This window comes from Myotis davidii, unplaced genomic scaffold, assembly GCF_000327345.1.
Source record: "Myotis davidii unplaced genomic scaffold, ASM32734v1 scaffold120, whole genome shotgun sequence".
Taxonomy (NCBI): Eukaryota; Metazoa; Chordata; class Mammalia; order Chiroptera; family Vespertilionidae; genus Myotis; species Myotis davidii.
This window is the reverse complement of record NW_006294778.1, coordinates 7162089-7176506: the sequence shown is the minus strand read 5'-3', so window position 1 is coordinate 7176506 and position 14418 is coordinate 7162089. Positions and strand designations below refer to the sequence as shown.

At 40.3% G+C, this 14418-nt stretch overlaps 1 protein-coding gene across 1 annotated transcript in view; it reads right to left on the bottom strand.

The window, feature by feature from the left end:
* Positions 1 to 14418, bottom strand: part of LOC102759493 (ankyrin repeat and sterile alpha motif domain-containing protein 1B) — a 553884-nt gene that overhangs the window by 323729 nt on the left and 215737 nt on the right. The gene's annotated exons all lie outside the window — the stretch shown is intronic.

Below are 14418 nucleotides of genomic sequence, written 5' to 3'. Positions count from 1 at the left end.
TGCCATGGTGATGGAGGTGTGGTGGAGAGGTGGGGTGAACTTGTGCACGCCTTGGTTTGCAACTGTTGCAGGCATGGGGGGGGTGACAGTGTGCTGAGGGATGTTTGCATGCCAGGGGGGGATGTGCACACCGGAGGCCTCTGGCTTTGCAGATCCGCAAACCCTTGGTACGGCCAGGAGGACATCAGTCTGGCCCGCCACAGTGGCTGTCCCTGCAATCCTGCACCTTCTGGGCCAGGAGGCGGATCTTGCACAGCCACACCTGGGCACTGATGGCCTGCAGGAGCTACTTCAGCTCAGCCTGCAGGCTCCGCTTGGCGTGCTCACAGCTGTCACCACCGCCATGTAGGGAGTACAGACCGCCCTCTGCTGGGCTGCCTCCCCTGTCCAGATGCTCTCTGCACTGCTCACCTGCCCAGAGGGACTGGGGCTGGGCCGAAGCCAGGTGTCCTGCCCTGCCCAACCTCGGCCAATCAGCCCCTGTGCGAGCTGCCGCCCCGCCGGGAAGGGTCACAGATCCGTGTCTTGGTCCCGTGGACAGCTTCAAGCACTGCCCCCGCCCAGCAGGGTCACAGATCCGGGTCCCGGGACCACGGACAGCCTCAAAGACTGCCCCCCCGCCCCCGCCTGGCAGGGTCACAGATCCAGGTCCCAAGACAGCAGACAGCCTCCTGTGGTGCCCCCCGCCCATCAGGGACATGGATCCGGGTCCTGGAACCACGGACAGCCTCCCGCGGTGCCCCCTGCCCACCAGGTCACAGATCCAGGTCCCAGACCGCAGACAGCCTCAAGCACTGCCCCCCGCCTGCCAGGTCACAGATCCGGGTCCCAGACCACAGACAGCCTCATGCACTGCCCCTCGCCCGCCAGGTCATATGCCCCCCCTTCAGGGTGGGGGTCCCCACTGGGGTGCCTGGCCAGTCTGGGTGAAGGGCTGAGGGCCGTTTTCAGGCTGGCGGGTGAAAGAAGCTCCCAACCTCTCTTTTATTTCTTTTTCCTTTTTAATTCTGGGATTTATTTATCTTCTATGGCTGTCACTGGAGCTGAGAGCCATCTTTAGCTCTGAGGCTCAGCTCCAGCTCTGAGACCTCAGCTGCTGAAAGCAGCTTTCTGGATTTGTTTACCTTCTGTATTTGCAACTTTGTTGCGACTCCAGCTCTGAGATCCCGGCTGACTGAAAGCAGGTTTCTGGGGTTTGTTTAGCTTCTATATTTGTAACAATGTTTCAGAGAGCAAGCTCAGAGCCCAGCAGGGGCAGGCGGGGAACCTTGGCTTCCTCCATCACTGGAGCAAGCAAGCCTCTTGTTCGCTTCAGCTGCCTGGCTGCCAGCCGCCAACTTGGTTGGCAGTTAATTTGCATATCACCCTGATTAGCCGATGGGAAGCGTGTCGGAGGTACGGTTAATTACCATGTTTGTCTATTATTAGATAAGATGTCTATTTTCTAGCTGTGGCCTAAACTGTTGTTTAATGAACAGTCATTCCCAAGACTCTACTCCTTTGCCTGCTTCCTGAAGATAGGCATGAGACTCAGTTTTGGTCAGTTGGATATAAGGGGAAGTTTGCTGGAAGGGTTCTGAAAAACTATCTTCCCCAGAGAAAAGAAATGCAAGGAGGCTGCTTCAGAGTCTCAGCCCTCAGGTTCCTCTGTCTGGATGTTTGATGCCCGGTGCTAGGGCAGGGACATTGTAACCATAAGGCAATAAGCCTAAAGTCAAAAAGGTAACAGGTCAAGGACAGCAACAGAAGAATAAAAAGAGCTTGGGCCCTTGATGACATCATTGAGCTACTGTAGTAGCCCAGGGCCAGTTTCCCCAGGCTTCTTAAATAACTAATAAAGTTCCTAATGCTTGAGCCATTGCAATGTGGGTTTTCTGCCATTTCGAGGTAAAAGCATTCCCACATAACACACTAGTATTTTTCATGGTGAATAATGTTAACTAATATACTAAGGTTACTCCTTGCAAGTTAGAATAAAATTAAGGTCCAACTCTACTAGTATATTACTGATTCTTCACTATATTCTAAAAATTAGAATTATTTCATTTTACAAGATCTTAATTTCTTGTATAGACATTAACTGAGCATCAGATATTTATTGGGCATCATCACATACAGCTAGGACTATGCTATTCGCAGAAGATTTTTTAAAACTAGTAAGAAATAATCCTTGCCCTCAGAAAGGTCACAGTTTACTAGAGGAAAATAAAACCAGATTATCTGCATTGTGAATTTAACAATTAACCATGTTTTGTTTTTGATATCGGTTACCTTTGTATAGCATAATTCACTACCAAAAGAAAAAGCCAAATAAGAAAAAAATAATAATAATTTCAAAAAAATTTTCCAAGACATATCCAAGGGTTGGTAAAGATGTAGCGCAAGCTCCTATTTTTCCCCTATAATATTTACAGTACCGAGAATAAGTAGTCAAGGTCAGTGCAATTGCTTTCGGACCATACCAGACCCTCACACATCAAAGAGTCAATTATGTTCACTCTACTCTACTGAAAGCAGGAAATTGGGAGTAATTTATTTTTAACAACAAAGGGTGACAAAACAGAAAGCGTCCAGAGGAAAGCAATCAGGATGGCATGTGATTTAAAAACCATGTCACAGAAGATATGATGAAAGGGCTGCAGCGTTCCAACCCAGAGGAGCCTGACAGCAGGCGACAGTGCTCTCAGCATGTCTGAAAGGCTGCCTCTCAAGAACTATCCCACAAAGTGGGGAAGGGGAGAGGTTGCTGTGGTAGATTTATTCTAACATTCTTAAAGGCAGAACAGCCCGGCTGGTGTGGCTCAGTGGTTGAGCATCGGCCAATGAACCAGGAGGTCACAGTTCGACTCTAGATCCAGATGGGGGCACACACCTGTGTTGTCCCCAGTGCGAAGCAGGCAGCTGCAAGATGATTCTCTCTCATCATTGATGTTTCTATCTCTCTCTCCCTCCCCCTCTTCTCTGTGAATAAAAACTTTTTTTTTTAAAGGCAGAACAAAAATGGATATTTACAAGTCAAGGAGGGCAAATTTGGGTCAATACAAAAAGGAATTTTCTATGAATTGATAATATTATCTTTTGGTTAAGTTGGAAATCTGTGTTTATAAAGAATTATGAGCATTTTAAAGGCCTTGAAAAACACTCTGAAATCTAACCACATGCAATGAATTAGTTTGGTTTCCTCTTAAAGAGAAAGGATATACACTTATTAGAGGAATATTAAAAACCATAAAGAAAAGAAAAAAAACACACATTGTACCCAGCATGCTCAGATAATTAACAGTAAGTAACATTTTGGTGGTGATGCACTCTGACTGCTTCCCTCTGTAAATATGTATGTAGACATGCGGGTGTGGGCAAAAGGGAGAACAAATATTTTAAACAATAACAAAGTGCCTCCTATGGAAGGACCATCATTTCTCAGTGGAATAAAAGTCTGAAGTACACAATTTCCTTATGGAAAGCGAGAGCCCTAAGGAAGGATATGATAAAACAAAAATAGGGAAACTTATGCTTTTGTAATCATATTGTCAAGAAAGAAGGGCATTCAACAAAATACCTGACAAGTATCTCCCAAAAGAGAATGGATATGTGAGATGATTAAAATTGAATGTGCCACTACTCTGTTGAAAAGATAGAATATTACCCTTGGAACTCGCCCCCTTTCCACGTTCCCCTTCCCATCCCTCCCCACCCTCCCCAACAACGCTAAATCCTGTTGTGAACTTTGTTCACAATGGCCTGGATGGCTGTTAAAATTTAACTCTCTTTCCTTACAGTGGGAAACTTGGATTTTGATTTACAGGTTAAGTGCCCACGTACTATTGATGGTAAATCCTGGTAACAGAACAGAGGAATGAAAAGAACTGGCTCAACAAGTTGTGACTGGCCTTCAAGGCTCCAGTGTACCTCGTCTAGCAAAAGTGGGCTCTAATCTAGACAGCAGTTTGCTTTCTCCTTGATATTCAGACTCCATCTTTATTCTAATGCCCAGTTCCAGGATCTCAAATGTGTTCCCGTGCTTGCTTTGTTTTAATAGCAGCATGCCTAAGACTGTGTTCTCTGACTGGTGTTTGCCAGCTCTCATCTGAGGGACAAAGAATCCTTTCCCTGAATCCTAACCAGGTCCCTAAGGCCCTGAAGTCCTAACTTCATAGCTCCTGACCGAATGTGAATCTATCATACCTAGACGTACTTAGTTGGCTTCATCCCACCTGCTACAGTTGATTGCACAATGTGTGGATCACATAGAACTTCTTCAAAAAGATACATACTGAAAACACTGAGTAAACTAAAAGAACATTATGCCCCCCCAAGAGAAAAATAAACAATTATCCATTGAAAGTCTACAATATCTGTTTTCACAGGTTGCTTAAACCGTGTTCCTATAAAAGTTTAAAATCATTCTCCACTTTCCCAACCCCTCAAATTCTCTCTAGATTCTGTCCTTCTAACCGGCATAGATTGGGAACTTCTGGTTGCTTTCCTATCTTATTTAAAAGAGGAAGGGAGAAAAAGCTGAGTAAACTAAAAGAACATTATGCCCCCCCCAAGAGAAAAATAAACAATTATCCATTGAAAGTCTACAATATCTGTTTTCACAGGTTGCTTAAACCGTGTTCCTATAAAAGTTTAAAATCATCAGGGGTAGACCAAATCTAACAAGTCAAAGTTTCTTAGTGACTAAAATAAGGTCATATCATCCGGTACAGAAATGAGTTATAAAAATTCAGTATGGGGGGATATAGATTAGCAATACCATGAAAAAACTTAGTAGTTACAGCTCACAGAATGAGTCGGCGTGTGTAATACACCAGCTAAAGATATAATGTGACACTGGCTGATTTAATACGAGTATGATATTTGGACTAGAGAAAGTGACAGCCCTCCCTTCCTCTGTGCTAATTAGAATTGGGGATGATCTGATTTAATAATTTCATAAAAGACAGATTAGCAGTTTTATGTTGATTATCCTTTGCAAGGTAGTACTTTGCCCTCTGACTTACGAAAAACCTTGGCAACAACCAGGGAGCCAGGTATGGGTGCAGCTGTTTCTCAAAAATACCAATGATGTAGCTTTTTATTAGAAATATGATGACTCAGAGGCTTTTCTAGACAACTTTGACAAGACATCTCCGAGAATTTGCCTCTAACGCAGCTCTATTCTTAACCACATGGAGGAAACTGAAGCCATTTAACCAACACAGCAGGGAGACCACACCAGAGCCCTCAGCTGGTAGGTACTGGGGCCCACATTTGAGCAGGTGCAAAGACCAAATGGACTATTTTCGCTGGACATGGATAAGGAAAGTGTTGAGTGTCAAACCCATGTCATGTGAGAAAAGATTGAAGAAAGGGTGCAGGGATACATGCATCACAAGTACTTGAAAAGTAGAAGGGTGAAGCCAATTGTTTTCTAAGGGGGTATGAATGTGCAGATGGAGAGATGGTAACAAGGAGACAGATTTCAGCTCAAGATGAGCGTTCTAAAAATTAGAGCTTCCAGGTGCGAAACTGGCTGCTTAGCAGATAGCAAGTTCCCTGCCACTGGAAGTCTTCAAGCCCAATGTGATCAACACAGGACATCTCCTGAGAACAGAAGATGGTGGCTTGACTGAAATGAGCCTTAAGATGGTAATTAAGTAAGAAGATGGGAATAGAAGTATGTGTCAGTATAAGTTACAAGCTACCTGTATACTTTTGCTGCTGCCTGAATTCTTTTTTCTGATAATGAGAAAATACTAACACAAGGAAGTATGGGTTTATGACTCTCTCAAAGTTAGTGATGACTCACAATTTCAAATGACTCAAAACAGGTGAAAGCTTTTGGAGGTGGTTTTCATGCTCTGACATGTCCTTCAATATAAAGAAATTATACCCTGAAGACTTACACTGACATTTAAATAGGAAGACTATACCATAAATGTGAAATACTAAGAAAAATAAGGAAGCCCTAGCTGGCTTAGTTCAGTGGATGGAGCATCAGCCTGCGGACTGAAGGGTCCCAGGTTCAATTCCAGCAAAGGTTAAAAAAAAGAAAGAAAGAAAAGAAAAATAAGGAAATTATAAGGAGAGTCTTTAAGTGGGTGGGAAGAGATCATCCTGAATTATCCACTTATAAGTGAAGGAGAAAAGGGGAGTCAGTGTCAGAGTGATAAGACATGAGAGATTTGACTGGCCATGGCTGGCTTTGAAAATGGAAGGACTACAGCTCATAGAAGCTAGAAAAGGCAAGAAAATAAATTTTTCCCTAGAGTTTCCAGAAAAAATGCAGCCCCACAAACAGCCCTATACACACCATGAATTTAGCTTAGTGGGACCCATCCTCTGTTTCTAGAAACATAAATTAATAAAGTTATGTTTTTTTAAGCCACTAAGTGTGTGGTAATTAGTTACCACAGCAATAGAAAACAGACAGGGTAAAACCAGCAGAAGCCATCACATAGGGAGGCAACAGAAACTATTAAAGGTTGAGTGGGGGACATGAAAATTGGAGTCCAGTGGAAAATACACTTTGTTATATTATGACTAGAGGCCCAGTGCATGAAATCGTGCACGGGTAGGGACCCTAGGATTAGGGCCATCGTCTGCTCACTTGCCAGTGCCCAGGCCTGCCCAGCCACCACTCACCCCAGTTCCTCATGGTTCTCCATTTGTCATCCAGTGATCGGAGCTTGTGGGCTGTGGGGAGGGACCAAGAGGTCTGCCTTCCGCCCACTCGCCAGCCCCCAGTCCCACCCCATCACCACCCCGGTTCCCCCATGGTTCCAGGTTGACCATCCAGCTATCAGAGCCTGCAGAATGGGGAGAGGGACCGAGAGGTGGTCAATGCACTTCATAGCGACAGGTCAATCAGTCGTTCCAATTGGCGACTGATAGAATAGAAGAAGAATTTAAAAAAGCAAAGCTCAATGTTTGTGGAAATTTTATTATATTATGAAAGTGTTAGGTCAAATCAGTAGAGAAAGAATAGATTATGTAATAGTTGCCAGTGAGATAACTGACTAGTCATCTGGAAAGAAAGAATAAAGCTAAATAAATACTTCATTTCTTATATGAAAATAAATTCCAGAAAATATTTAAATAACAAGTAAATAAACTTGTAATAATAATCTCAAAATAGGAATAACCTCTGACTAGGAGGGATAACCAGAAGCATAACCAGAACTTTGTAGAAAAAAAAACTGATGAATTTGAGTACATGTAAATATTTCTATAAAGCCACTAAGATTCCAAATATTGAGAAAATGACAGATTTGGGGAAATTCTATGACAAAGGGTAAATATCTTTATTATATCAAGAGAATTAATAATTGAGATGAAAGAGATCATTATCTTAAGGGGAAAAGGCGGGCAAAGGATAGGAGCAGCTCATTTTCTTATCTGAATAGATGCTTGATCTCATTTTTAATTAAACTAGAGGCCCGGTGCATGCATTCATGCACTGGTGATGATCCCCTGTGGGGATCAGGCCTAAACCGGCTCTCCAACATCCCCGAAGGGTTCTGGATTGTGAGAAGGCAATTCTTGGGTGATGCACCCCGGAATCGGGCTCCCTCCTCTCTGGTTCCGGGTGCATCACCCAAGAACTGCAGCTGCCAAGTCACTGCAGCTCGGCAGCTCCTGCATTGAGTGTCTGGCCCCTGGTGGTCAGTGCACGTCATAGCTACCAGTCAGAGTGTTTGCCCCCTGGTGGTCATTGCACATCATAGCTACCAGTCAGACAGTTGGAAGGTCACTTAGGCTTTTATATATAGGGATGTAAATAAATTAAAGTAACGCATCATACACCATTCTTGATCAAGTTGCTGTAGATAACAGATAGTGTTAGTGACAATTTGGAAAAATGGGTACCATTAGGTGAAGTGTGAATTGGTTTAAGCCTCTTTTAGGCTAACCTGTCAATTGTTACAAAAGACCTTTAGGAAGCAGATCTTTAGGTAGCAACAACTTTTAGAGCTTTGCCATGATAAAAATGTTCTTCCTTCACCTGGAAACAGATGGATGGATAAAGTGCCATCATTATTCCTAGAGCATGGTACTGCAAGGCACTATTTATATGCACTCCATAATTATCACTCTTACACTCTAGAAAATTATGTGCACTTGCTACTTTTAAAATATTTTTTATTAAATTTACTGGAGTGACATTGGTTAATAAAATTACATAGGTCTCAAGTGTACAGTTCTATAATACCTTGTCTGCATATTGCATTATGTGTTTATCACCCACATAAATTTCCTTCTGTCACCATATATTTGACCCCCTTTATCCTTTACTCCCTCCCTATACCCCGCTTCCCCTCTGGTAACCACACAATGTTGTCTGTGTCTATGAGTTTTCACTTGTTTATTTGCCTTGTTTGTTCATTTGTTGCTTTTAGTTTTCTATCCCACATGTGAGTGAAAGCATATGGTTCTTGACATTTTCCATCTGACTTATTTTTCTTAGCATAATATTCTAAGATCTTTTAAACCTTCTATTAAATAATGAAATGGAAGGAGGGTATGTTAAGGGAAGCTTGCCTCTTAGTGTCATGAATGAGAAAAGTTGTGATCGGATCTTACCAATATCAATCATCTGAGTTCTAAATGGGTGTCAGGATATTTTCCCCTCCAGAAAATATTACCAATTAATGTCTGTGGAGCTTGATTATTAGTTAAACCTTTCTTGATCAGCCACTTCAAAGTTGGAGGTGTTAATTAAACATTTGAAATCACAACAGAAATCTCACCAGCAAAGCGCTGAAAAACCAATGTACCACCTAACAAACATTACTTTGAGTATGTTATGGATTGAGTTGTGTCTCCCAAAATTCAGGTGTCAGAGTCCTATCCCCACTACCTCAGAATGTGATCTTACTTAGAAATATGCTTGTTGTATATGTAATTAGCTAAATTAAGATGAAGTTGATAAAGAGGGGAAATTTAAAATAGGCATGTACACAGACACGTGTATATAGTGAAGATCAGAGTTATGCCACCACAAGCTAAGGAATGCCAAAGATTGCCAGCAAACCACAGTCCTTAGAAAGAATCAACCCTACACATACCTTCATTTTGGACTTCAAAGCTCCAGTGTTGTTGAGACAATAAATTTGTGTTGTTTAAGCCACCCAGTTGGTGGTACTTTATTAAAGCAGCTTAGCAAACTAATACAGGGTAAAAAAATAAATCAAACGAACTGGCTGAAAAACACTTTTGACTAATCTCTTTTTAGTGTTCAAAATCTTTACTCCTTGGAAAATAACTAGTAATTAACCAGGGGCTAGCAAGGAAAAGAGGACTACCTGTATTCTTGATAAAATTCCCAAAAGTGTATCAAAATTTTAAGTGCACATACTCTTTTACCCAGGAATTCTACTTCCAGAAATCTTTCCTACAATTACCCACAAATACAAATAAACATGTATATGTAAGGATGTGTATTGGGCATTGATTATAATAGTAAAGTACTATAAATTATTTTTTAGATTTCTCATTAGGAGACTGTTTAATAACTATAATTCATACAAGGAGGGGATGTAATATAATACAGAGGTGCACAGATTTTTACACTACACAAAGTCTACTTGGATCATTTGTTAATAATTAAAATTTGTGACTTTCCCCCAAATATTTTCTAATTCAGAATCTCTGAGAGCAAACCTAGAGATCTATGTTTTACTACTATCCCAGGTCATATTGGTGGAAATCGTTAATGAAATATACTTGAAGAATATAATAGTTAAAGAGTGTAGATTCAGAGCTCCAGTTCAGCCATTTTTGGCAAAGTTACCTTGGCAAAGTCTCAGTATCCTCATTTGCAAGAATAGAATACTAATACTATCTATTTCATAGGGTTGTTGTTGGTTGTGAATGACATAACAAAATCAATGAAATAAATTTGAAATAAAGTGAAATGAAATTTATAAAGAGTGTAATATAGTGCCTAAGTTTCTAAATACTCAATAAACATAGCCATTATTACTATTCAGTCATTCCTCAAAATGAGATACATGTATAGGTACTGATATGGTGAGATAAAACAAATAAAGGCAAGAACAATAAATAATGTATGTCCATGTCTGTACAAAGATAAAATATGTTTGTGTATAATATAGGCATGGACTATTTCTGGAAGGAATGATGAAAAATTTGGTGATCAGCATCAGGGAATGAGACAATATTCTCTTGTTTTATTTGGTCTTTTTTAAAAATTTGTTTTTATAGATTTCAGAGAGGAAAGGAGAGGGAGAGAGATAGAAACATGAATGATGAGAGAGAATCTTTGATTGGCTGCCTCCTGCACACCCCCTACTGGGGATCAAGCTTGCAACCTAGGCATGTGCCCAGTCCAGGAATTAAACTGTGACCTCCTGGTTGATAGGTTGATGCTCAACCACTGAGCTAAGCCAGTTTTTTTTTTTAAACTATATATATATACACATTATTATCAGGGGGGAAAAAATCCACAGTCTAAATACCACCGGAGAAAGGTGATGATACCATTTCAAATATAACTGAACTTTGATTTTTACTTCTGGTACTATTGTGTAGAAATGTACATACCGCAGGTAAAACTGAAGATGGTGAAATCCCAGAAATAATCTCCTTAATAAATCACACAAATGCAACTGAAAATATGCCAAATGCCAAGTGAAGCTAAATATGAATCAGCTCAGTACAAATCCACAAGAAAAGACCTAGGTAATCTCCACAAGAAGTCAAAAGAAATAAAACGTAATTCACCAAAAACAAGATGACAAAAAGGAAAACGGCAGCATGTGAAACAACCTTGAGACTAAAAGACTAAAAAGTGTACTGTCTGGGAAGCATTAATGATAGTGAAAAAGAGAAGAAAACAAAAGAAGCCAAGATTGTTTATATTAAAGGATTTCTGTACAAGGTGAGTAGTCTAACACCTCGTACTCTTTACTGGAAAGAGGCAGAGAACAAATTATGAAAAAAAAATTGATTAATACTGAACAAATAAGGGAGTTAGGAGATAAACCAGGTGTCTATTAGAAAAATACTGAGATTTAACTTAAGTATTGGGAAGACAGAAGGCATCGGCAAGTTCATTAGAACAAAATGCTGAATGGATGCTGAAGTTCCTCAGACAAATGCTCAGTGTAGATAGGTCTAATAATAGTGAGGGGTCCTGCGTGACTGATGTTACTAGGCTTGGAGCCTTTATACCTGATGTTGGTGAATGTGGGACTTAAAGGGCCAGAGGCAAGCCAGATAGGTAGAGTAACAAATACATTGTAAGAGCTCCCAGGATATTAACCCAGTCACCTAGGCTTGAATTCTTAGAGACATTTGCTTTTTTCCTGTCCACCTTGCTTACTGCTACTGTGAAGAAGTAGGCATCAACTTCCAAATAATTTGCACTTCATAATAACCCCTAAACCCTGTATTACATTTCTATTTTCATAATCACCAAACTAGTTCAAACCTCACTGGCTCATACCTATGTTACTTAAATAGCTCCCATCCCTGACTCCACTTCATTTTTACACTAAGGATTTGTACTATTTTGAATAACAAAACATGTTTTCAAAGTAAAAATTTTCACCAATCCCTACAGGATAATGCTGGGATTAATTTAGGAATTCAGGGAGTACAAATAAATGACTTCCCTGCCCAAATTATAAATGAGAGTCCAGGGGTTGATGGATCTTTTCTGTAAAGGGCCAGATAGTAAATATTTTAGGCTTTTCAGATCTCTGTTGCAACTACTCAATGCTGTTGTTGTAGCAATAAAGCTACACACAACATGTAAATGGAAAAGGGTGGCCAGATTTGGCCTGCAATGAGTCAGATTTGGCCCAGAGACAGCTGTTAGCCAATCCATGAATAAAACAGAAGGTTTAGGCAAAGGGATTAAAATGTCAATTAGGTTAGTGATGGAGCATATCCTAGAGAACAGAGCATGCTCTCTGCAGGTAAGAAGATAACAGAGTATTAGTGACACATGCTCAGTTCCTGCTTCCAAATTTACAAATCAATTAACTCCCCTGAAGAGTGAGTAGGGCAGAGAGAAGCTCAGTTAAATTAATCAAATGTCTCTCCACATGAAAATATGACACAGAAAGAACCCTAATTCTCTACCAAACTCCAATAGGTAAGCTACAGTTTTTGGATTTGTTGCTTGAAAAAAAAAATGTGACCAAAAAAGCAACAAAAAATTCCTATTTTATTAATCATAGCAAAACTTATGCATGATTATTGAAAATAATCAATATGGATATGGGTAAGGATTATATTATTTATGTCATCTACAGACTAAGCTTGGTGCCCATATAAAACCGCGAGCCCTTTGTAGTGCCTCCCCTCCATACAGTGGTCCAGTTTCAGAGCTACAGCTTCCTACCATTCCCAAAAAGTATGTATTATAGCCTTGGATTATAGTATTATCAGAGGACACTAATAATCATTCAATAAATATTTGTTCAATGAAAATATGAACTTTTTATAATTATTCTATTTTTTCAAACGTCTGATGCTGCCCCAAGAATACCTTTCAACACTCTGCTCCCATGGGCTGATGCACCCGTAGCCCATTCCTGAATGTCCTTTTGCTTATGCTGTCTCCATCCCTTCTGAGCACCAGGGGCTCTTCCAGGCCTATCAAAATTCTCCTTTTCTTTCACAACCAATCATAAATTCTGCATAATCAATGAAGCATTTAATGAGTACTCTTGCCTGCATGGCTTGCTTTCTTCTCTGAATCTAAAAACAACAGTAATATTCTGTATTGATAATTCAGTATCTCATGACACACTAGATTTTTCAGATCCTATATTAATGCTTAATATTTTTATTGTTAGCTACTTCTAAATTCTGTCTTCTCAGAAAACAAGTGCTCCATATGCTACCTCTTCGTATGTGTCCTAGAACTCAATATAGTATTAAAGGGTTGAATTAATTAATTTAAAGGAGGATTAAATAAATAACCAAGATTAAGAAAAATTAAATATTGCGAATAGGGAGAACAACCTGAATGGCCTCTCAAAGCCTTCCTATCCCTGTGCTATTTTAACAGAAACATGAATTATAAGATAACTTTCTTGTAAACATTTATTTCTCTACCCACAGAGACAAGTAAGATAACAATGATACTGTTGTAAGTAGCTGATAAATTGGAAAAAAGCAAAGGGAAGGCCAGACATTATAAGTAGGTTCCCTGCAGAACACTGGGGGAAGGAGACTGGTCACAGGGAAGATAGGTGCCTGCCCAGTAAAGTTAGGAGGACTAAGAAAGGTACTTGTTGTCAGTCACACTTGGGGACAGAGATAGTTGGCCAGAATGTGTGTGGCCACTGCAGGCCCATGAGGATTTGGGATACTTAATTCCCTGAACAAAGAAATTTGCTCTCTTGGTGCTCTTGTGCTCTTGTGCTCTTCATTCCTCTTGGCATGCTTGGCTCCTGGCATTCTCCCGTGTGGCCCACACCATGTGGACCCCACACACAATGGACCAATGGACCGCAACCGGCCTGATGCTGAACTGGAAGTGGCTCCAACATGGAAAGGAAACTCTGGACACTGGCTTTGCTTCTAGCTTTGCTGAAACTCTAGCTATCCTTTTTCTGTGACTGGACTCAAGGAAATGGGACTTGAGAAACACAGGGATTTCATTCCTCAAAAATGAAGATTACTCACTCTCCCATGCAAATCTCAGAAAATTCCTTTCCTCAGAATATCATAAGAAGTCCACCCCCAGCAACACCCACTGGGGAAGAGGAACCCCCACTTCGTCCGGTATCAATACCAGAATTGAATCTTGCTTTTCTAGCTTCTAAATATAAGTAAAGAATACAAATCTGTGGTTTAATGCTTTAAACAAATCGGGAAGAACACAAACATTGATAAATAACATAATTAAAATATTGAGGAAGATGATGGTGCAACGGTAATGTGGAAATATGTACTGTTGTCTCCAGTTCAGCCTTGTTAGAATTACACACAGAAGTAAACAACTGAATGAGAAATGTTCACAGGTTAAGAAGAGTCCAGAAATCTGACTCTGATCCCATATCGGAATGAACATTTCTCAATTACATGGATTATAGCGGTCATATCATTGATAATCACCTCATTTTTCATTTATTGCTTTCTTTCCTTGAGGATTATGAAAAAAATAAAGGAGGGAAATGATTTGAAAAATAATGATGAATCTGCATGCTGACAGAACATTGTGTTCTAAGTAACAAGCAGTGCTGGAATGCAGGACTCACATTTATAACAGATACATTATTCATATACATTCTATTAATGTACATTCAAGACTGTGAACCCACCACTCCTATACACATTAATTAAATCCCATTAATATAAAACTTTCACTTTCTGATGTCTGCCTTCCCAGAGAATTGCATGTTAGAAAGCTAACATGATTAACATTTTGGAATATCTTTAGATTTTACAGAA